Source organism: Terrapene carolina, unplaced genomic scaffold, assembly GCF_002925995.2.
Source record: "Terrapene carolina triunguis isolate 2854851 unplaced genomic scaffold, T_m_triunguis-2.0 Scaffold714, whole genome shotgun sequence".
NCBI lineage: Eukaryota > Metazoa > Chordata > Testudines > Emydidae > Terrapene > Terrapene triunguis.
Window position 1 is genome coordinate 1922899 of NW_020665065.1, and position 23744 is coordinate 1946642.

Sequence of the window (23744 nt, forward strand, 5' to 3'; positions counted from 1 at the left end):
CCATGGGATCAAACACAATTCCTGTACTTTGTGTGTGTCTGTGAACCTGGCTGTGTAACTTCTCCCTTTCCTCCCCCTTTGTGTCGTCTCCAGAAGAAGAGGATGGAGTGCTGGAAGGGCTGGAGGAATTTTATCCAGAGGAGCAGGTAACTGCGCAGAAGAAAAAGAAATCCAAAAAGCTGAAAGAAAACAAGACTTCCAAAGTCAAGAGAAGGAAGAAAGAGGTAACATCTCCCACTGTTGAGTGAGGCTGGCAGGCAGCTGCTGGCCTCTGTGTACGGGCTGTGTGCTTGGGATAATGCTGCTGGTCTCCCTTGTGGAGCAGTCGGAGGTCTAGGGATGGAAACGGGCTAGATAAGAGCTAGGTATTTTACTAAGGGGAACTAGTTTGATGTGTGACGGGGGGCCCATTTCTCAGACTTGGGTGATGCCACAGCTGAGCCTGCAGCTTGGCGGTCACTCCCCTGAGTGCCTGGAGAGGCTGAGCAATATAGTGAATTGGCACACAGGGCTGGGAGCAAGGCCCTGCGTAATTCATATGCTGGCTCTGACAGCGACTCACTATGGCCTTGGGTGAATCACTTAACTTCTCTACCTCAATGGCCCCACTGGTGAAATGAGAATGGTACTTACCCACTTCTGAGAGTCTGTGACAGTTAATTAGCCCGTGTTTGGCGCAGGCTTTGGGATGTGAAGGTTTGAGTATTATTATTTATTAAGGGTTCATTAGTGGGTGATGCTCTCTGGCCTGTGTTAGGCAGGAGGTCCGACTCAGTGATTATAAGGATCCCTGGAATGTCTGACGCTTAGCGCTGGAGTCTGAGGTGTGGATTTAAACACTCTAACTTACATGTCCAAGCTTGAAAACTGAGATTACAAACATTGTCTCTTCCTTCACCTGGTCTCCACTAGTTCTGCATGTGTCTGAATGCGGGGGGTGCTCCTTTGCATAGAATTACCCAGAATGCTCCTTGCTAGCTGCTGTAGGGGTTGAGCTCTGGAGATGCACAGAGGTGGGTTGGTGGCTGCTGTAACCCCTCTTTTGCTTAAATAACTTCCACAACATGAAGATGCTAGGGTTCAAATTTGTAGTTTTTGGTTCTGAGACCTGGATGGGCTTCGTCTGTCTAAATGGCTGGGACGATTTATCTGACCAAAGGGAGAAACAAACACAATATGGGTGTCCAGGGAGTAAAGAGTGAAACTGGGGAAATCCAGAGAGATTGAGTTCTGAAAATATCTGTAAGAAGAGTTAAATCGACTCAGGCTAGTTTGGAGGGACCCTTCTTCACGCGTTCAGGTTGGCTTTGGAATGGGACCAGCCCGGTGTGTTCTCCCTGGAGTGATTTCTGGGGAGAAGGGTGGCGTTGGGCGCTGCAGCAGTAATGGAGTCACTGCTCTCCCTGGAATCGTTTAGCAGCAGGGACGAAGGTGTGAGTCGGTGGTTTTCCAAGACCATGTTTGCATGCTCCTCATGTGGCCGCTTGGTCTGGGCGCTGTCCTAAATGAAGCCCGTGGCAGAGCACGGAGCATGTTGGATGGAGGAAGCTGTATGGCTCAGAGAGGGTTGTGCTAAGGGCTTCTCGTGCAGAGAACTGCGGAGGTGGGGAAGGTGGGCGAGGGGAGGAGCCAAGGTTGTAACCTCAGGTTTTTTCAAAGAAAATAATGTAAAACGGAATCGTTTTACAAACTCTTTCTTGGCTGCCCTTCATGCTCGTGCCACTGGGAGGGCAAGAGTCACCAGTGCACACTGGCTACTTTCCCCGCTCCGGCGATGCAAAGTCGCGTGTCAACCTGGATTGAATAGCCAGTTCAGCTGGGGTTCTGGCTGCCTGGCATTGCTGGAGCAGTGCCAAGCATCCAGAGTGTACTGGCCCTGGCCCTATGAATGGATCTGGGGAGACTCTGGCCAGAGCCGTGTAGAGCAGGAAGCCGCTTTCTAGCCTCCCCAAACTCAGCGCTCGCTGCTCGCCCCTCCAAATGCTTTGTTGTAAGGACTGTGGAAAGGGCTCTCGACCCTGCCGGGTCCCAGGGACCATAGTTTGTACTTTAGTGTTCTAAATCCCAAGCCCTGCACCTTGAATTCAAGGGGCAGCAGATTAGTCTGCTTTTAATTAGCTCTGCCTGGTGTGGTTAGTTAATTTCTCATTTGGAAGCTAAATCTTTCTACAGAAGTAAGCACCGCTGGAGACGGGTACGAATTTGGGCAAACACGGATCTATCTAGTTCTGCCAGTGGTTTAGTTTTTCTTGAGTCCTAAAGGTTTTCACTTTGAGGGTGGATTGCAAAGAGAGAGAATGGCCCAAACAACTGCTAATTAGCGAGAAGACACACAGGATGGAAGGGGTGAGACTTTCCTTCCTAGCTGACCGTTTGCAAGGATGATTACGTTTTAAAGCTTACCTACTACAGTCGTACCCCTGGGTGTTGTGCCGTGATTGCAGATCCTGTCACCAAATATGATGTTTTGTTATGGGACTATGATATAATGAAAGACAAGGGCAATAATCACTGTTCTAAAACTTTCCTATTTCTATTCCCCAATGTTTTGAAAATCTGTTTATTCTAATCTGTTCTTTTTAATGCTGGAAATATGTCTGATAAATGTTATTGCCAGTCCTTAATCTTGTGAGTTGTGTGTGACAGGCAGTGAATAATCTCACGCTTCACATTCTGAATCCTATATCCCACACTTTACATATCCGATATTGAGCTGGCAATTAGGCCTTTTAAACGGAGTGAGTTGTAAGCGTGAGGAGCGTGTTTCCTGGCATCTCACATACAGAGGCGTTAAAAGAAGGCAGAACCAATAGGAAATGGAGGTTTTGTCAAACAGGCTTTTGCATTCATGAGTTTGGGATTTATAGTATCCCAGTTAAAGACACATTAGATAATTATTACAAACAATGATTATCAGACACCCCGGCAGACCACATGCAGCAGTACAGTGCACTGATATATATAATAATATAATATATGTATTATGATAATCTCCTTATCTGGTTATTAAACCCCTCCTGCCAGGGATGCACACACTGCAATGCAGCACCTCATTTACAGTTTGTCCCCGGTGGCAGACAGTAAATCTTCGTGGCACATACTGTACCAATAACATTATCTAGGGGCTGCGTCTCTTAGGGATGAAATGCAAAGCGACATGTTGGGAATGTAACCAATGTGATACTGTTTGGAGAAAACAGCATGGTTTTGAGGTTTCTGTGGAGACAGGATATCGAATGACAGACCGCCCATTTCTGGGTGTCTAGCAGGCAAGAAGTGGGGCTGGGCAGGATGTGCTGGCTTCTCAGGATTTGTCATTTGAAAGGATTTGGGGAGTTTTTGAAAGAAACCAAATTCTCAGTGAATTATTGTCCTAGTGAATCCCCCTCATGCTGCTCCCAGAGGATCCACTTTATTCCCAGAGCCCGTGGGATGCTTCCCCTATGCTTCCTGGGCTGTGTGTGCTGCCTCTCAGGCCATGGCTACACTACAAACTTAAGTCGACTTCATGTAAGTCGACATCAAGCCTCCAATTTAAGCAAGTCGATGTTGCGTGTCCACACTAAGCTCGTGTCGGCAGAGTGCATCCTCACTAGCAGGGCTTGCACTGACGCACAGAGCACTGCATTGTGGGTAGCTATCCCACAGTGCATGTAGCCGAGTGGAATTTTGGGTTGGGCTTGCAAGGCCTTATGAGACCAAAACATTGGTGCACGTGGTTATGGGAACATGGCGTTTACAGCCTCCCATGATGCACTTACCTCCCTCCCTCTCTCCATGAAATCAACAGCAAACAAACCAAGCCTTTTTCGCACCTTTTTTCATAAGCATGGGTTACCCATGTGGACGCCAGAGCATGATAAGCATGGACTCTGCTCAGCTGTACACAGTTGTTGTGAGCATTACAAACACCTCGTGCCTTATCCTGCAGTATTCACACAGCCGATACAGGAGCCGCCGTGCTGAACAATGTGATGCCACGCAAGCAGCCCTGCTGGAGACATACAGCAGAGCAATTTGCAGTTGCTAGCGACAGTCATGCATCACCTTGACACAGTGGAGTACCGTTTCTGGGCCTGGGAAACAAGCACTGACTGGTGGGACCGCATCATTATGCACCTATGGGATGACGAGCAGTGGCTGCAGAACTTTCGAATGCGTAAGGCCACTTTCCAGGAACTGTGTGAAGAGCTTTCCCCAGTCCATGAAGCGCAGCCATATTAAAATGAGAGCTGCTCTCACAGTGGAGAAGCGAGTGGCGATAGCTCTGTGGAAGCTTGTAACACCAGACTGCTACCAGTCAGTGGGGCATCAATTTGGAGTGGGTAAATCTACCGTGGGATCTGTTGTGATCCAAGTTTGCAGGGCCATTAACAGACTTCTACTAAGAAGAGTAGTGACTCAGGGCAACGTGCAGGACATAGTGGACGGTTTTGCCATGATGGGGTTCCCTAGCTGTGGTGGGGCGATATCAACGTGGGATGGTCGGGAAAGGTGCATGATGCACGCATCTTTAGGAACACAGGTCTGTTCAGAAAGCTGCAAGCAGGGACTTTCTTTCCAGATGGCAAAATAACCATTGGTGATGTTGAAAGGCCAATCGTGATCCTGGGGGACCCAGCCTACCCCTTGCTCCCATGGCTCATGAATCCATACACCGGGAGCCTGGACAACAGTAAGGACCGGTTCAACCATAGGCTGAGCAAGTGCAGAATGGTGGTGGAATGAGCCTTTGGATGTTTAAAAGGTTGCTGGCGTTGTTTGCTTACTAAGTTAGACCTCAGTGAAAGCAATATCCCCATTGTTATCACTGCCTGCTGTGTGCTCCATAATATCTGTGAAACAAAGGGAGAAAAGTTTCTGCCGGGGTGGGGGAGTTGAGGCAGATTGCCTGGCAGCCAATATTGAGCAGCCAGACACCAGGGCAATAAGAAGAGCAAGCACATTGAGGGGTTCTGCGTCTCCGTGAGGCTTTGAAAACCAGTTTCATCAATGAGCCAGAGTAATGTGACACTTCTCTGTGTTGTTTCTTACCGAACTGTCCCCTCCATTGCATTTTCTCCCCTGTAAACTCCACCCCCACCAACCACCGTGTGTTGAATGAATAAAGAGCCTTTTCTCCTCAATCTGTTAAGTTTTATTATGCACACAAGCACACAGAGACAGCAAAGAAAAGGAAGATAACCTGGGACAAAAGGGCTGATAACACTGTGGGGGGGAAAACAAGGAAAGCTTGCTTACAGATGCACTGCCATAGCAATCAAAGGTGTGAGAATGGGTGTCTTCTTGTCCTTGTGTCCTCCCCTGGTCTTGGGTGTAAGGGATACCGAACCCCCCCCCACCTCATAGGACATTTCAGGGAGGAGGATATAGAACTGGGCGATGATGGCAGCAGGTTCAGCATAGGCTGCAGAGGGACTCTAACATCCAGCTGCCTTTCTTGAACCTCAACCAGGCGCCTCAACATGTCTGATTGCTCCTTCATAATCCGCAGCATCTCTTCCTGCGTGTCACGCTCCTGTTCCCTGCATGCTCTCCTGTGCATGACCAGGTTCTCAGACAGCGCAATCCTCAATGCACTGAGCTCCGTCTTGTCACTCTCGGAGGCGCACGTTAACTCATTGAACATGTCCTCCTGAGTCTCCTTTTTCTGCCTTCTAATCTGGGAAAGTCTCTGTCCCGGCGTGGAGGATGCGCCAACGCACAAGGTTTCAACTGCAAGGAATGCAAAGCACAAGGGTAGCTTTAACTGTGCATACATTGTTTCTGGTGCAAGGTTAATTTTTTTTATAAAAAAGCCAACCCTCAATTCACTTCCCTGCAAGCCACAACGTAATCACAACCGCAGGCTATTGCAAGAGTCGGTGTGCTGCTCCAGCCATGGTGACTAAGGCCACGAGGCATGGGCAAAAGGTCTTTTGCTGCTGCTTTTGTGAAGACATCCTTGGGATCCCAGGTTGGAACTTGAGAAAAGCCCCCTTTCCCCCAGCAACCTGGATGGTGCTTGAGGACAAGCACCAGTGTAAAGCCCCCCAAATAGTTTGTTTTTTACAAAAGCGACACCGGGTTGGGGGGGAAGGAAGACAAACAGGAAGCTGCCCCCCTTTTTTTTCCAATGCTGGTTGCAATACCTGGTGATCCCTTCCAACCACAACCATGGCATGTTTGGGAAAGCGTGGCTGTGTGACCCAGATTTCACCAAACGGGGGGCGGATTATTCATTGAATTGTTTGCAGTTTATGGGCTAGTATTGAAAACTTCCCCCATTTCCCCTGGGTGACTCTATGCCATATCACTCTCCTGAGGGTAACAGAGGTGGCCAGGGAGCAGATGCTGCAAGCGTCTGGGTACAGACCTGGTCTTTATGCTGCAATGCTGTGTGCTGCAATGATGCTGGCAGAGTGAATACTGGAGTGGCGCGGGAAAGTGTCCTACCGTGGTGGACGAAATAAGGCAGCCCTTCCCAGAAACCTTCTGCAAGGGATTGCAGAGTTACCTCCATGAAAGCTTCCTAGAGATCTCCATGGGGGATTCCTGGGCCATCCTCGTGCACATGAACAGTCTTTTTCGGAGAGCACCTTCTGCGTAGCTGGAGCGACCACCGATACCCACTACCCTACTCTATTGTTCAGACTAAACATAAAAAATAATAGCATGTAACCCCTACAGTTTGATTTGAAATGTGTACTCCCCAGAGGTGCCTTCCCCGGCATCACACTCCACCACCAACTGGTCCTGTGAAGGGATGGGCTCCAGGGTTAAAAACAGTTCTTGGCTGTTGGGGAGAATGGATCCTCAGCTTGCCTGCCTCGCATTCTCCTCCTCCTCTTCCTCATCAACAATGTCCTCATAGCTTGAGGTTGCCCGGGGCCCATGGCAGGTATCCACGGAACGTCTTGGGGTAGTGGTGCGGTTGCCAGCGAGAATCACATGCAGCTCCTTATAAAATTTTACTCCTGAGGGCATTCTGTGCCAAAAAATTAAAAATTCTGCAAAATTCAGCAAATTTTATTTGTCAAATAAATGTGGAGACTTCAGCATGGCACTGGGGGATCACAGGCCACTGGCTGCACAGGGGTGAGAGATCACTGTGCAGCTTCCCCCCTCCCCCAGGACACGGACTCAGCAGTGAGGCTGCACCCAACCCTGACACAGCGCAAGGACCGGGCCTGCCCCAGAAACACCCCAGGGCTCTGCCCCTCCGTGCCAGGTGCACCAGGTGTGGGCAGGTAGGCTCAGCAAGGCAGGATCCAAGTGTGGAGGGGTTCTGTGTGGGGCAATCTGGGTGTGGGGGCTCAGTGGGGAATCTGGATGCGGGGGGGGGGATCGGGGCACACAGGGGCTTGTTGGGAGGTTCTGGGTGCAACGGTAATGGCTCTGCAGGGGGGTTCAGGTGAAGGTGGTTGGGGTTCAGCGGGGGGGTCTGGGTGTGGGGGGGATAGAGCTCGGAAGGGGGGTCTGGGTGTGGGGGGCTTAGTGGGGGGGGGGAGAGAGTTTGCAGAGCTTCCTACAGCCGAGGGAGAAATCTGGGGGTTGGGTCTGACACAGCCCTGGATGCTGTGCAGGGGAAGAGGAAGTCCCGTCCTCCCCAGGCCAGCTGGGATGAGCAGCTGAGCCCGGTGCAGGGTAGGAGCCACTAGTCGGGTCTTTTCCAGTCCTGCCCCCTGCCCCACAGTGATTTACCTCTCTGCTGGCTGCCCTGGGCACCTGAAACATACTGCTGGGGAGGGTCGTATGACCGCTCTTGTGGCTTCTCTGTCAAAGTCATTTTTCTGCGGGGAAGCAAAGAAATATGCTGGGGACATAAATTCTGTGCATGCGCAGTGGTGCAGAATTCCCCCAGGAGTAATAAAAGTAGCATATCTGTGGGGCAGAACCAGAACAACTGTTCGCCTCCCTTGTTTTCTGGTACACTTGCTGAAGCTCCTTTATTTTCATGTGGCACTGCTGCATGTCCCTGGTGTAGCCCTTCTCCCCCCATGCCCCGTGTGATTTTGGCATAGATGTCAGCATTTCTTCTGCAGGATCAGAGCTGTGCCTGCATAGACACTTCTTCCCATACAGCAATAAGATCCACCACCTCCTGTGCACTCCATGCTGGAGCGCGTTTGCGGCTTTGAGTCTCCATGATCAGCTGTGCTAGCGAGCTCTCCACACTGATCAAACAGGAAATGAAAATTCAAAAGTTCCCAGGGCTTTAACAAGGGCGCATCTGTTTCCTGGGAACCTGGCTGATGTGCAGTGGAGTTGAAAGCGTTCTCCAGAGCGGTCACAGCGGAGCACTGTGGGACACCTCTTGGAGGCCAATTCATTCCAATTACACAGCGCAGTGTCTACACTATCCCCATGTCGACCCGTGGATGTCAAATCAAGTGCTATGCCTCTCGCGGAGGTGGAGTACAGAAGTCGACTTTACAGGCCACTTAGGTTGGCAGAAGGGACTCGGTATTGTAGACACATACATTATTAGATCGGCTTATGTTGCCTACGTTTGTAGTGTAGACCAGACCTCAGACTCTGCAGATGAAAGACCAGGCCCTGGATGGGAGCTGCGCTCTTGTCATGCCATAGTATGTGGGGCAGAGGGCGCGTTGAATGTTCAGGGGCCGCCGGGGTGGCGTGCCCCTGTACTTGCATGTGCCAGGTTTCTCTGAACATAATTACCAGGCTGTCAGATACCCCAGTTGCCTTTTAACCTTCTGTGGATGCTGGCAGCACGTGGGTGTAGTGGCAGGCCAGCGAGGAAAGAGTTAAGTATCTCTGAGTAACTTTCCTTTTGGAGTGTTGGTGTGGCTGGTCCGAGCTGTATGGTAAGAAGGACCCAGGCAGCCCGGGCTCACTAAGCCATGGTCAGTGCACGTCCAGCGTGAGACATCGAGAGTGCTTATGGAAAACAGGAAATGTGGGCTGGAGAGAGGGAGGGGACGTCAGACAATAAACCGGGCTGGCTGGTGCAGGGTGAAATGAGCTTTGCCTGGCTCAGCTTCCCCTTCAGTTTAAACTGAGCTGCTCCCGCCTTTGACCTGGCTGGGCTGGTGATCAGGATCCCAGGGTGAGCGCTGGACTTCCACACCAGCAGCCAGATTGTGGCAACTTCCCTCCTGGGGGAGGTGGGCTCCAGATGCCATCGCGCCCCAGCATCACCCAGCCTCAGAAGGGGATGAGCCTGGGATGGTCGTGGGGAGCTCTCGCACTGCTGACATCTGGGCAGGGAAAAGTTCACTGGGGGAAGTGAGGTGGTAAAGCTGCATGCTGAGGGACAGGCAGGCAGGGTCATACGATGGAGGGCAGGGACAGACACAGCTCTGAGGAGCACTCTCTGGTCCAGCCACTTAATTGTTTACTGTAAAAGCACCAGAATAGTGGTTCTCCTTACATCAGTGACTCAGGTAACCGCAGGTGCAGCTGCTGATATTTAAAGCGCCAGCTGTCTGTGTGCAGACAGTATGAGCCGTCCCTCTTGCATGTGAATGTCTCCATTTGCCAACAGCCGTTCCCTGTTTAGCGCTATTCTCTTCAGTGCAATGGGATTATTTTTCTTCACCTCAGACCCAGGCTGGCTGGCGACTTTCTCCTGATACCCTTTGAAGATCAGATTCAAGACAACACTGCAAGGTCGATACGATGACCCGGAAAATCACTCACAAGCGTCACACGGTTCTAGTTTCCTATTTTATTAATGAAAGTAAGGAATGCTGGAGCCCAGCGCTGTGCTGCCAAGACCCACTCGTGTCTGAGTGGAAATGGGTCCTATCTATTATGTAAGAGACAAGAGGCTGAGATGGAGCCATGGCATCTCAAATCAAGGGATTTTAATTGTTTTGGTAGTGAGCAATGTGCCAGGGAGCGGTTGGAGTAAGGGATGTGTGAGCTGCTCTGCACACATGGCTTGGCACAGTCTCGTCAGACTCGTCCCCTTCTGCAGGTTGTTGGTTTTGTATTGATCATACTAATTAATAGATTTGTTTCTACACCTGTTAGCATGTTCCCATTCGATAAATTATGCTGGAATTTGCAAACAACAAATTAGCAGCTATTGCATTAGTATATTACAGCTCGTTGGAAGCAGGATTGCTAGTAAATTACGAAGCTGCCAGTTGGATCCTAACAGCGTTCTGGTTTAGGGCACTGTCCTGCACTTGGAGTCATACGGGCAGAACCCCTTGCTCATACTGAACCCCACTGATTTTATTTGAACTCTGCATGGGTGTAGGTGTCTGTGCTGATCTGCTGCAGGATTGGGCCCAAGTGAGCAAGCTTCCGGAATCTGATGTTTGCCCAGGGAAACCCCTTCATTGCTCATCTTGAAACCACTGGTTTAATGATCGTGAAAGGTGCTGGACTGTGTCAGACTCAGAAACACTTAGCCCAGCAAGGAGAAGGCCTTTCTCCACAGCAGTGTGTCTTAGCTCTGTCATGGAGTGACCACTTTCAGGGAATTCGTGGCTCAGTCTAATCTTGGTCCTTTTGCTAAGGTTGCCAGCAAGGGGCTAATTTGTGTGAATTGCTGTAGTATTTCCTGTGATGTGTTTCCTGACCAACTAGAGATTGGGTAGAGTTCTGCAACTCATTACCCATAGGCTACGTTTGTCTCAGAAGTGACTTTGGACTGCTCCTGACTTGAGCTGGATTTGAACCAGGATTTGGATATGAGGCAAAAAGCTCCATGTTGAGTTTATTTTACTCAAAATCGTGTTTTCTGAGTGCTCCATTCCATAGCTGCAGGGTGACAAGGTATCTCAACCTCATTGGGTTTTCAGTGGAATGGTCTCTAGTCTGAGGACATTCCAATAGCCCTATTAGAATACATGTTTGTCATGGGGACATGTTGCCTTTACATACAGGGTGCTTCTTGTTGTCTGATGTTTCACTGATCTGAAATGCAGATGAGTTCCAAGAAGCATATGAAGATTAAACTAGTGAAATGTGTGCAGATGAATTTCAGTATCCTATTGTAAAGGGAGGTCGGCATGTATCAAATATGCAAGCACAGTATAGCTAGTAATTTCCCTATCCCTTTCATTGCCAGACTTCGTGTAAATGATGCTGTTCTCTTCCAGTCACCCACCCCACTCTCTAAGAGGAGATCGTCTAGACAAGGTAGCACATTAAAATGCTTTTGCAAGTGACTGGAGCCTAACTGTCTGTTTATTTAAAGAACATGGATTCAGACCTGCCTTTTATTGTCCAACAGACTTTGGGTAGAAGTCACAGTCCAGCAAATACATAATTTTTTGTGGTCATAGTAATGTTCTTTCTTTGCTTTTTATAGACACAACACAAAGCCCAGCTCAAGACGTCAGCCTATCACATCTTTTCCCCCTTAAGCAGAGCAGAGACCTTTGTAATGTAGTTTCTCTGCAAAAAATCATCTACAACATTTTCTCCCGAGCTGATTATTTTATTTTAATAGTGCCCTGCCTAGAGACTATTTAGAAGCACCTGGAAATAACTGCAGAGTGTCGCACGTATGTTATCTGATTGACTACCTGGTGCAAAAAAGGAAAAGGAGAAAATTTGATAAATGTCTGTTGCATTCAATTTTTATTAACTCCTTGTGTGGACAACATTAGTCTGATTTGATTCTGGCTGGCATAAAGGTTGATTGAAAGCCCAGTAGAACCGATGGAAAGACTGCCCTTGACTTTGAGTCACATTCCTAATGGGCATCAGAAATATATATGCAACAATGAATGATAAAGAAATCCAGAGTTGAGGCTGCTTCTCCTAAGCGCCTTTATTGATACCTGCTAGGGAAATGTACATTCTGCTGTAAATGAAGTAGGCAATCGGAATGAATTGTGAATGTGTGATACTGAGTACATGAATGGAGTGCAGACTTCTGCACTTGGCTGGGCTTTTTAAAATATTTAATCTGTTAACGCTTTTATTTAAAAAACAACTTTTTTTGACCCTGAAATTTTAAGAGGAGCATTGTTAGATCTTAGTTTTGCATGCATTAATTTGTAGTATGCCTTAATGTGTATCAGCTATGTTGCAACTCTTTAGAGTCTATTTGCCAGTAATACTCAATCATGAGCCCATGGCAGAATTGATGCAGCAAGTGCTGAGAAGATCTATTTACATAAAATAACCAGCCTGCAGTTTGAACCTGAACATATGTAGATGAAGGTCCTTGTCAGACAGGGAGGCAGAGAGAGAGAGAAGGGATTTCAACCTGTACTGCAGCAGTTACTATGGCAACCAATTATTCAGTGCTAAATTATAACTGTTTATAACACTGGTAAAGAGGAAGGCTCAATTTTGTTTTAAAAGCTTGAAGGACCAAAAATCAGTAATGGCTGCTGGGCAAGGATGCTTCCCTAGTGTTAGAACATTTGATTTTGTGTATTACAATATGAAAATCCATCTGCCCACAATGCTAGACTGGCTGAGAATGCCCCAATATGGAGGAACAGAGACACACTTGAACTGGGGAGGGTGAACAGTTCCAGTGGGCTGGCTGGCATCATGTTCAGACATGCACGGATTTGTCCTTCAAACAACAATGCAGTTAGAAAATTAAAATGTGACATAGGGCAAAATAACCCACAGCAAAAAGACGTGTGCAGAGGGTGTGTATTTTTTAATTTTTTTGGATACATTAAAAAACAGTCATTGACTGTTCAGTAAGATTTAAATGTCTAATAGTGAATTGGTAGAAACAAGGTTAAATCAGCGTTATTTGTAATCTAGTGCAAGGTCTCAGGCCAACAGGGAATTAATTTTAACCTCTGTCTCTAGTTCTTATCTGGCTCTTGTTATTGTGAGCCATCCTTCCTCATTTTCCTCCATTAATTTCTGGTTCCTAACTTTTCACTCACGGATTTATTCAAAAGCCCAGCTGTTTGCCACTGTTTAGGCTGAAACATTCTCAGACTGACTCTCCATGGTCATGCCTCCGACATTGCTCTTGCAACTTTAGAGTCCGAACATTGACCTGTATGCTGTCTGTGATTGGCTACAAAGGAATACCCGACCAAATAATTGTGAGCCGTCCTCAGATTTTGTTATAAAGTATAAATGTCTGGTTCTAAAGAGAAAAATAAGATGTCTCGTCTTGTACTAAACCCCACAAAATGTAGGAAAGGCCTTTCCTTTAATAGACATGCTGCTGAATTATGAGTCTCCCCTCTAATCGATGTGAGTGGTATCAGGTGATCAGATTTCTGATAGAAGGAAATGTTTTATTGGTGACAGGATGGTTCATGGGCTGTGGAGCTTTCCACATTTAGGTGGGCTGGTCTAAACCACCAGAGTGGGTCAGGAGTGAGCCAGGGCTTTTCCCACCTGCTGTTTAACTGGTGGTCTCAGACCAGTTCCTAGTAGGCTGATGTTCATATAATGAAAAGCCTTTGCCAGCGCTGCCCTCATCTCAGCTGAGTAGCCAAGGATTGAATAGTTATGGAGGATGAAGCACGCTTTACCCTGGGGAATAGGCCAGGACAGGGTTGAGCAAGAGCAGGGCTAAACACACGCTGGTGCTGCCTGGGTGTGGCTTGTTACCATCACACTGGACCTGGCTATGTAGGACACAGCCTAATGTTTTGTAAGAAGTATCTACATTGCTAAATATAATAATTGGCAACAGCTTCCCCCCAGGAGAGGGGGCGGTCCATGGAAGCTCATGACAGAACTCATGGTCCCTGGCTAACTGGCTCCCTTTGCACTGTGTGTTTTGATCACAGCTCTGTGTGTCTGTTGCGTTTAAAAACAATCTTCCTGCCAGCAAACCTCAGTGGAAATATTAGTCCTGCGTGCAACTTCAGATCAATCAGTCCTTCTGACTGCTTGGCTCCCCTCAGTTGATTATTGCCAATTAATGTGACTGCTCCCTATGGCAGACACAGAGCAAAATCAAAGTGCAAGTTCTGGGTAAGGAAGAAATATGCAAATGCACTGTTAGTGAGTGCCGAAGGTGACCTCTGGACCTCAAGGCCTTTGGCCAGCCAAGGGTCAGCCAGCAGCTGCTAGCTCTTCTGGGGGCTTGTGACAAGGTCCACTCACTGCAAGAGCTCATCCTCCTGGCTGGGCATGGAGTAGCTGTTTTCTTCCCATATGGCACCCCCCGCCAATGTTCACTCAGTTGTGGTGGCGGTGTCTTCCTGCAATTCACAGTGCTCCCTCTTTGCGACTCAGCCTCCGGCTCGGTCACCAGGTAGTCCCCTCAGTTCTGGGGTATCAAAGTCTCACTAGACCAGCTGTCCAGGTGGCACCTCCAATATCCTGCGCCACTTCCCAGTGGCTGGAAAGGGAACCCAGGCCCCCCCTTCTACACTGGATTCCAGCCCCGGGATCCTATAACCAGCAGCCATGGTCTGCCCAGTCCCACTCTTTGCTGCTGCTTCCCTGCGCTTCTTCCTACCCTGCCTTCTCAGACTTTCTTTCCCCCACAGCTCCTCCGGCTTGACCCATCTTCCAGGGCTTATTTTCACCCTGCGTTTCTTCCTTCCCAGCTCCCTTCTCTCAGGGTATGTCTACACTACGAGGGTAATTCGATTTTACTTAAATCGAATATGTGGAATCGATATTGCAAAGTCGAACGTGTGTGTCCACACTAAGGACACACTAAGGACAGTAATTCGACTTTGTGAGTCCACACTAACGGGGCGAGCGTCGATATTGGAAGCGGTGCACTGTGGGCAGCTATCCCACAGTTCCCGCAGTCCCCGCTGCCCATCGGAATTCTGGGTCGAGCCGCCAATGCCTTCTGGGTAAAAAAAATTTGTCGTCATCCGTCCGTCACTAACGCCCTCCCTCCCTCCATGAAAGCGCCGGCGGGAAATCAGTTCGCGCACTTTTCTGGTCAGTGACAGCGCGGACGCCACAGCACTGCGATCATGGATCACGCTGCGACCATCGCTGCACTTGTGGCCGTTCTCAACACCTCGCAGCTTATCATACACCTTTCCCTGAGGCAGATGCAGAGAAATCGGGCGAGGAGGCTACGGCACCGCCGTGAGAGCCTGAAGTCGGAGAGTGGCACAGAGCTGTCAGAAACCACGAGCCCCAGCGCCCAGGACATCACGGTGGCAATGGGGCATGTGGATTTTGTTGAACGGCGATTCTGGGCCCGGGAAACAAGCACGGACTGGTGGGACCGTATAGTGCTTCAGGTCTGGGATGAATCCCAGTGGCTGCGAAACTTTCGCATGCGGAAGGGGACTTTCCTCGAACTTTGTGAGTTGCTGTCCCCTGCCCTGAAGCGCAAGGACACCCGCATGCGAGCAGCCCTCACTGTCCAGAAGCGAGTGGCCATAGCCCTCTGGAAGCTTGCAACGCCGGACAGCTACCGGTCAGTCGCGAACCACTTTGGTGTGGGCAAATCTACCGTGGGGGTTGTTGTCATGCAAGTAGCCAAGGCAATCGTCAAGGTACTGCTCCCAAAGGTAGTGACCCTGGGAAACGCGCAGGTCATCATAGATGGCTTTGCCGCGATGGGATTCCCAAACTGCGGTGGGGCTATAGATGGGACTCACATCCCTATCCTGGGACCGGACCACCAGGCCAGCCAGTACATCAATAGAAAGGGCTACTTTTCAATGGTGCTGCAAGCACTGGTGGACCATCGGGGACGGTTTACAAACATCTACGTCGGATGGCCGGGCAAGGTTCATGACGCTCGCGTGTTCAGGAACTCTGGTCTGTTTAGACGGCTGCAGGAAGGTATTTACTTCCCAGACCACAAAATAACTCTTGGGGATGTGGAGATGCCTACAGTCATCCTCGGGGACCCAGCCTACCCGCTAATGCCCTGGCTCATGAAGCCCTATACTGGCGCCCTGGACACAGAAAAAGAACTGTTCAACTACCGTCTGAGCAAGTGCAGAATGGTGGTGGAGTGTGCTTTTGGCCGTCTCAAAGGGAGATGGAGAAGCTTACTCACTCGCTGTGATCTCAGTGAAACCAATATCCCCATCGTTATTGCAGCTTGCTGTGTGCTCCACAATCTGTGTGAGAGCAAGGGGGAGACCTTTATGGCGGGGTGGGAGCTAGAGGCAAATAGCCTGGCTGCTGATTACGTCCAGCCAGACAGCCGGGCCATTAGAAGATCCCAGCGGGACGCCCTGTGCATCCGGGAGGCTTTGAAAGCTAGGTTCCTGAGTGAGCAGGGCAACCAGTGACTTTTCAGTTTGTGGACAGAAAAGCTGAACCTGCCCCCGTTTCTTTACCCAGTCCATTTTGACTATCCTCTCCAGTTACATACAACCTTCACCCCCTTCCCCTTCCCAAAAAATAAAATCATTTCGATTTTTTAATGAACACCGTTGTCTGTATTGCTGTTTTCGCGGGAATATTTTAAACCGGGGACGCAGACTGTGGCGGGGGGCGGGTTTAGTGTTCTGATGCAAATGATACTTCTAAACTCCCGGAATGACAGGCTCCGCACTGGTGGACTGGTTATTTCAATGGAGCCTGCCAGCACTCCTGGGGGGGACTGTGTGTATGTGTCGGCTATGTGACTTTCTGGCAGGGGGGGTAGGGTTACAGATCCCCTGCTGCGTGGATCTGTGAGCCAGGATAAGGACCGCTGCATAAGATCTGTAACTGCCCTCCCCCGCCACAAAGTCACAGAGCAACCCCCCCCCCCCAAAACATGAAAAGCACCTCCCAGACTGACCAGGGTAACCAGTGACTGCACTGGTTATGTGTCCTGATGCTGGACCTGACACCGCCTCTGTACCCTGCTAAAGGTGACTGTCCTGTCCAATTACCAAGCCCCTTCCCCCCCTCCAGACAGACTCTCCCTCAAAAGAACCTGACTGAAACAGTAATGAACAGAAACAAACATTTTATTGCGAACCAGACATGAAACGTGGGGGGTGAAACTTGGACGGGGGCTTGTGTGAGGTGGGTAGGAAAGGACTTATGAAATTTTGGGGAATGTCAGCCTTCTACTGCTAGAGCAGTCTGCAGGGGTTGATTGAAAGTTTTAACGGCCCTTGCCGCCCCTCCTTCTTTGGACTTTGGGTGAGGGTGGTGTGGGACTTGGTGGCGGGTGAGGGCGGTTACAGATAGACTGCAGCGGGGCTCTGTCCTCCTGCCTCCGGTCTTGCAGAACATCCACAAGGCGCCGGAGCGTGTCCGTTTGCTCCCTCATTAGTCCAAGCAGCTTTTCAGTAGCCTGTTGGTCCTCCTGACGCCACCTCTCCTCCCGTTCCATGACTGCTCGGTGCATTTGTGACAAGTTCTCCCTCCACTGTGTCTGCTGGGCTGCCTGGGCTCGGGAGCAGCCCATTAGTTCTGTGAACATGTCTTCACGCGTCTTCTTCTTCCTCCGCCTAATCTGCGCTAGCCTCTGGGAGTGTGCTGACAGGCTGGGTTGGGAGACAGTCGCAGATGTGTCTGTGTGAATTGTAAAAAGGGAGTGAATTCCTGAGACAGATAAATGAAATTGTATACAAAGAACCTAGTCTTTCTCTGTGAACAAGACCATGCACTGAACCTCTCACATGCGCACTCAGGACAAGGTCGAATTTTCGGCCGTCGCCTTCAGTGCCTGTGGACTTGCGGAGGTCTTGGACTGTTCAGAGAACTGTGGCTGGAGACCTGAACTTCTGGAGCGGGCAATAATGGTAAGCCGCAGACTTGTGGCTGCTTAAAACTCCAGCAGTAGCACTGGCCTCCTTTCACATTGAAAGCAATGCCAGTCTCTGCTGCCAGCAATCAGGACAGCATCAACTCTGCCCCTGTCCCACCCCCTCGCGGCTGTCCCAGGGAAAGATCCCTGTATGCTGCCCCTCTCCCTCCACCGCGTGGCTGTAAAAGTCCCAATACTAACAGTCCCCTCCCTAATTCAAAGCAGGGCGTCATGAGCGACATCACCCTCCTGAGGATCCCGGACACCCAGAGAGAACGCATGCTGCGGGAAAGCATGCAAAAACCGGGGCCGTATGCCGCCATGCTATGTCGGGCCATGATCCCCGAGTACCTGATTGTGGCATGGAGGGGACATGTCTGCTACCACGGAGGGCCCACTAAGATCGCCCTACCCCGGAACCTGATCAACAGGCTTGAGCTCTACCTCCACGAGACCTACGAGGAGTTCTCCTACGAGGATTTCTCGTCGATCCCCGGCCACATTGACCGGATTTTCGCGTAGGTGCACTGAGACTTTGGAGTGGAGCGTCTTGGGCCTGGGAATCATGTAGTAACGGACATTGTGAAATTTTTTTAAAATACTTGGGACTAAATTGAGAAGAGCCTAAGACAGAGAAATCATGCAAAACCCATTTGTTACCTTTGTAAATATTCCTGTTTTGTACCTGATTATTTTTTTACTAGTTTACAGCACTTTTATAAATATACATTGTTAATAGTATAAATATTACCGTTCTGTTTTAAATAAATGTTTACATGTTTACAGCACTTACTGCTTGATCCGTCCCCTGATTCTGTGTCCGGGGTAAGGGATGGGGACGGTTGGTAGGGGATCTCGGTAAGGGTGATGAAGAGCTCCTGGCTGTCGGGGAAATCAGCGGTGCCAGCGCTGTCGACTGCCTCGTCCTCCTCATCTCCTTCTTCATCTTCCCCGTCCGCTGTCATGTCCGACATGATCCCATCCTCGGAGTCCACGGTCAGGGGTGGGGTAGTGGTGGCGGCCGCTCCCAGGATGGAATGCAGTGCCTCGTAGAAACGGGATGTGTGGGGCTGGGATCCGGAGCGTCCGTTAGCCTCTTTGGTTTTTTGGTAGCCTTGTCTCAGCTCCTTGATTTTCACGCGGCACTGCGTTGCATCCCGGCTGTAGCCTCTCTCTGCCATGGCTTTGGAGATCTTCTCGTAGATCTTAGCATTCCTTCTTTTGGAGCGCAGCTCTGAAAGCACGGACTCATCGCCCCACACTGCGATGAGATCCAAGACTTCCCGATCAGTCCATGCTGGGGCCCTCTTTCTATTGGATTGCACGGCCATCTCTGCTGGAGAGCTCTGCATAGTTGCCACTGCTGCTGAGCTCCCCTCGATGTCCAAAGAGGAACTGAGATTCAAACTGCCCTGACAGGAAAATGAAAATGAATTCAAATTTTCCCGGGGGTGTGGCTGGTCAGAGCATCCGAGCTCGGACTGCTGTCCAGAGCGTCAACAGAGTGGTGCACTGTGGGATAGCTCCCGGAGCTATTACCGTCGATTTCCATCCACACCTAGCCTAATTCGATATGGCCATGTCGAATTTAGCGCTACTCCTCTCGTTGGGGAGGATTACAGAAATCGATTTAAAGAGAGCTTTCTGTCGAACTAAATGGCTTCCTGGTGTGGACGGGTGCAGGGTTAATTCGATATAACGGCGCTAAAGTCGACATAAAAGCCTAGTGTAGACCAGGCCTCATAGAGTGACTGCAGCCTCTGTCCCTGCAGCCTCTTTCTGCTGCAAACTTCCTGGCTTTATACCTTACCCAGCTTCTCCTCTAGTGGGGCTTCATCAGCAGTTAGTCCTTTATAAATCCGTGGGCCTCCCTTCAGGTGCCAGTGTGAAGGGTAATTGGCCTCTTTTGGGCCACCTCAACCCCTTCAGGGCTGGTGTTGGTGAACACCCTATCACATATCCTCCCCTTTAATACTGCAACCCTTGGGGGTACAGCTGCCTTACTGTCTTAAAAATAATGAAACTTGAAAAAAAAAGTTTGGGGCTCTTTTCATTTGATGTTTGGCTTTTGAGCCTTTAGACTGCACTCTGATCACATGTTCAAGATTTTCTGTGCAAACATAAGAGCTAGAAACTTTATATATACAGTATATGTGAGAGCTGAGAGTCTCATGTGGTCACCTGACTCCAGGAGCTGAGACTTTAAGGAGAACACCAAATATTGTGAGACTCATGATAAAATCAGGAGTCTTGACAACACTGCTGCCTTAGCAAAGGTTAGGGCCAAGATTTTACAATAGAATGTTGGAGGGGGAGGGGTGTTCTCGTATCCTGCTGGTCACCATCAGATTGACATTATTTGGGTGCTGCATTCTCTTTTTAACCTTCTCTTTTTCAAGGCAGGACTAATGTTGCACAAGGGATTTGGCTACAGGCTGCCAGTGGGGTGCTGGCCTTCCTGCCTTTCCTTTTCTCCATTTGGCTATTGCTGTTGTGTTTCCTAGCCCGTCTCTTTCACGTGTCTGCTCTCTTTGGACTCCTCTTTACTTCACACACATGAAAGCAGAACAGTACCATTTGCACACCAACATGGTATTGGGTCCTGATGGCTGTACTCAGGCAGAGCTATCCTTGGGTTCAGTGGGACTGCAGGCGAGGCCCCATAGACTCCATGACAGAAACGGGAACATGTCAAGATACTGATATGTTGGCAACTCAGGGCTGTAGGAAACCTTATTGCCCACAGTGATAATGGATAGAAGGAAATAATTTCTTCCTGCTCCCACACTGCAGAACTTTGGATCATATACACCTGGGAAGGGGCCTGGTGTGGTGTCAAGAGAAGAGTAAAGTGCAAAGCGTGTGTCTGGACTGTGAAATGTAACTGATTTACAGCAAGAAGGCCGGGGCTGGGGGGAGGGAGAGCTGTGGTGCTGTCAGTGCAGCAAATAACAGAGCTGAAGAGAAACTGACAAAATCAGTGTTTGATAATCTAACCGATGTAACACAACTAAAGAAATCCTGTCTTCCTTAGCTCCCATAGTTGCCATATGAGAGTACCATTTTATTTATGCTAAGACATAAACAAATACAAGGCAGAAATCCATAAATTACCTTGTTTGATGTCAATCAGAGATGTTGCAGAACTTGAAATTTTAGGATCTTTTAGAAAAGCAGTTAGCTGTCTCTGTCGATGACATAGCATATGTCACTGGTTAGAGCTGTTGTTTTCTTTAACGCATCATTCAGTTTTTTAATATATAGATTAATTTAGCATCCGTTGCTATCTACTTATTTGTCTGTTTTATACCATCACAAATCAGAATAGTACCTGGGTGCTACCTTGCGGTAGCCCCGGGTGATTTTGTGAAAATACATATATACTCATCACAAAGGATAGGCCGAATAAACAACCCCTTTACGTGACTAGGACCAAACATCCCCACGACACACATGGTGCAGCATTGACAGTGAAGTAAGAGCATGATTTACAGATACATTAGACAAGACAGCTGTTTCCAAAATGAATGTCATCTGTGTTGCATTATTTTCCATTTAATTTATATGTAGGCTTTTCTATTACCCCTGGGGGAATTCTGCGCCACTGCGCAATGCAGAATTTTGCAGAAATTAATGTAGTGTGTGCAGAATTTCCTTTCCCCCACAGAAAGGGCTGCAATGCTGCTGGCTGCCACTAGGGGCCACTGGACTCAGCAGAGCCCAGCTCGCACATAGAAGACACTGCTGCGGGCAGGGAGAGGGAGCTAGCGGGTTCCTGGCAGCTGCAGTTCCCAGCATGCCCTGAGGGAAGGCGAGGGCAGTGCGCGGGAAACTCTGTGCAAGCCCCAGACTGAGCATCAGGCTGTTTTTCCCTCTGCGTCCCTGGGCTTGGGGGTGGGGGGAGAGGGATGGGTGTTTGGGCAAGGGGGGGCCCACAGCTGGGTTCTGGTGGGGGTGCGGGTATCTGGGGCAGAGGGGGCCCTGCAGCTGAGATCGGGGGGGTGGGGTCGCGTGTATTGGCTGCAGGGGCCCTGCAGGTGGGCTCTAGGGGGGAGAGGTTGTTTGTGTCTGGCTCCCTGGCTGGGCTCAGGGAGGGGGGAAAGGGGGCAGAGAAACAGGAACTGGGTTATCATAGGGGTTTCTTTAACTCTCTACTCCTGGGGGAATTTTTAGGTATCTGTATTGTTACAAACATACTTGCTGACAGGTATTTTGAAATAAATTACCAAAATAATTGAAACTGGTGTGATTATGTAGTGTTATTCTGACAAATAAAATGTGCAGGATTTTAAATATTGTGTGCAGAATTTTTAAATTTTTGGCCCAGAATGCCCCCAGGAGTATTCTCTGGTGCTCACCATTGTAGTTTCTGAGCATTTAGCACATGTTGGTGCATTTATACTCCCAGCATGTCTGTGATGTAGGTAAGTATTCTTGTCTCCATTTTACAGATGGGATACTGAGACACAAGGTCACCCAGGAAGTCTGTGGCAGAACTGGGACTGGATATCAGAACATAAGAATGGCCATGCTGGGTGAACCAGTGGTCTATCTAGCCCAGTATCCTGTCTTTCAACAGTGGCCGGTGCCAGATGCTTCAGAAGGAATGAACAGAATGGGGCAATTTATTGAGTGATGTATCTCCTGTTGTCCAGTCCCAGCTTCCAGCAGTCAGAGGTTTAGGGACCCCCAGAGCTTGGAGTTGCATCCCTTACCATCTTGGCTAATAGCCATTGATGGACCTGTCCTCCCTGAATTTATCTAATTCTTTTTTGAACCCAGTTATACTTTTGGCCTTCACAACATCCCCTGGCAATGAGTTCCACAGATTAACTAAAGAAGTACTTCCATATGTTTGTTTTAAACCTATCTATTAATTTCATTGGATGACCCTGGTTATATGTGAAGGGGTAACTAACACTTCCTTATTCACTTTCTCCACACCAGCCATGATTTTATAGACCTCTATCGTATCCCCCCTTAGTTGTCTCTTATCTAAGATGTCATTTTAATCTCTCCTCATATGGAAGCTGTTCCATCCACCTAATCATTTTTGTTGCCCTTCTCTGTACTTTTTCCAATTCTAATGTATCTTTTTGGAGATGGGGGTGAACAGAACTGCATGCAGTATTAACGGTGTGGGCATATCATAGGTTTATAGAATGGCATTATGATATTTTCTGGCTTATCATCTATCCCTTTCCTAATGGTTCCTAGCATTCTGTTAGCTTTTTTGTCTGCCGTTGCACATTGAACAGATGTTTTCAGAGAACTATCCACGACTCCAAGATCTCTTTTTTGAGAGGTAACAGCTAATTTAGACCTCATTATTTTGGGATTACATTTTCCAATGTGCATTACTTTCCATTTATCAACATTGAATTTTGTCTGCCATTTTCTTGCCCAGTCACCCAGTTCAGTGAGATCCATTTGTAACTCTTTGCAGTCAGCTTGGTCTTAAATATCTTGAGTAATTTTGTATCATCTGCAAATTTTGCCACTTCACTGTTTACCCCTTTTTCCAGCTCATTTATGAATATGTTGAACCACACTTGTCCCAGTACAAGTTCCTTGTGGAACTCTGCTATTTACCTCTCTCCACTATGAAAATTAACTCTTTATTTCTACCCGTTGTTTCCTGTCTTTTAACCAGTTACTGATTACCCATGACAGCTCACTTTGCTTTAGAGCCTTTGGTGAGGGACTTTGTCAGAGGCTTTCTGAAAGTCCAAGAACACTATATCCACTGCATCACTCTTGTCCACATGCTTGTTGATGCCCTCAAAGAATTCAAATACATTGGTAGGCCTGAAATTCCCATTACAAAAGCAGTGTTGGCTCTTCCCCCAACAGATCATGTTCATTTATGTGTCTGATAATTCTGTTCTTTACTGTAGTTTCAACCAATTTCCCTGGTACCGAAGTTAGGCTTACCACCCTGTAATTGTCAGGATCGCCTCTGGAGCCTTTTTTAAACAATCAACATTAGCTATCTGCTGGTCATCTGACAGCCTCCATGTGATAAGTTACCTACCACAGTTAGTAATCTTGCAATTTCATATTTGAGTTGAACTAGGACTCTTGGGTGAATTGCATTTGGTCCTGGTGACTTGTTACTATTTAGTTTCTCAGTTTGTTCCACTCACCTCAGTGTGGGACAGAT

At 48.7% G+C, this 23744-nt stretch overlaps 1 protein-coding gene across 3 annotated transcripts in view; it reads left to right on the top strand.

Annotated features, from left to right (window-relative positions):
- The first annotated feature begins 101 nt into the window (after positions 1–101).
- The window catches only part of CHD5 (chromodomain helicase DNA binding protein 5), an 83061-nt gene continuing 59418 nt past the window's right edge, over positions 102–23744 (top strand). For 2 of the 3 annotated variants that reach the window (XM_026659979.1, XM_026659980.1), the window contains exon 1: positions 191–224. The gene's annotated coding sequence lies outside the window, so the exon portion shown is untranslated. Of the gene's footprint in view, positions 225–23744 lie in introns of all 3 variants that reach the window. The other variant, XM_026659981.1, reaches the window with a different exon arrangement.